The sequence below is a fragment of the Aplysia californica genome, unplaced genomic scaffold (assembly GCF_000002075.1).
Source record: "Aplysia californica isolate F4 #8 unplaced genomic scaffold, AplCal3.0 scaffold00360, whole genome shotgun sequence".
NCBI lineage: Eukaryota > Metazoa > Mollusca > Gastropoda > Aplysiida > Aplysiidae > Aplysia > Aplysia californica.
In genome coordinates this window covers 154992-155698 of record NW_004797630.1, presented here as the reverse complement: position 1 = coordinate 155698, position 707 = coordinate 154992, and the positions used below count along the sequence as shown (strand labels likewise).

At 36.8% G+C, this 707-nt stretch overlaps 1 non-coding gene across 1 annotated transcript; it reads right to left on the bottom strand.

Annotated features, from left to right (window-relative positions):
- Nucleotides 1-623: 623 nt before the first annotated feature.
- TRNAL-CAG lies at nucleotides 624-707 on the bottom strand. Its single transcript has one exon. It is a non-coding gene; the product is annotated as a tRNA-Leu (tRNA).

Below are 707 nucleotides of genomic sequence, written 5' to 3'. Positions count from 1 at the left end.
GTGTGGTTTGCTTCCTCTTTCCTATCCAACATATATCGTCCTTATCCCCCCTTCTTCTTTGTTGTGTTTGTTACTCTCTTGTATTTGTAACACCTCTAATCTTCTGGGGCTCATTATATGACCTTATGCAGTTGCGAGTGCCGTAAAAATTTATACTAAAACCACATTCTGTGACTAAAACTAACAAAGACATTGACGATGAATGTTACCGGCCACTCTTTCCTGTTGTCTGTCTTCTTGATCAGCTCGGTTTTCCACTGAAGATAACAATTAATGTCTAACAACATAATTAATTTTGATATTGTGGACACGCAGTATACAAAAATAGAGCGTTATATCTGACGTCCAGAGCGATATGACGCACCTGTAGATAAATATTATGACCCAAATATATTATTATCAATATAATACAGCGATAAAGATAATAAAGCACGCAGGTATAAAGAGATATCCGACATAATAATTATTATTAGCCTATCGTTGGCCGGGTGTTGAATGTTAAACCCAATTTCTTTTTTCTCTGTTGCATTTGCTCAAAGAAATAATAATATATTAATTAATTTATTTTTTTTGTCGAAATAAACTGGCAATTCGAGCACCGGGAAAAAAAAAAGAAAAAAAATTGTCAGAAGTGGGATTCGAACCCACGCCTACAAGAGTAGACTGCGACCTGAACGCAGCGCCTTAGACCGCTCGGCCATCCTGAC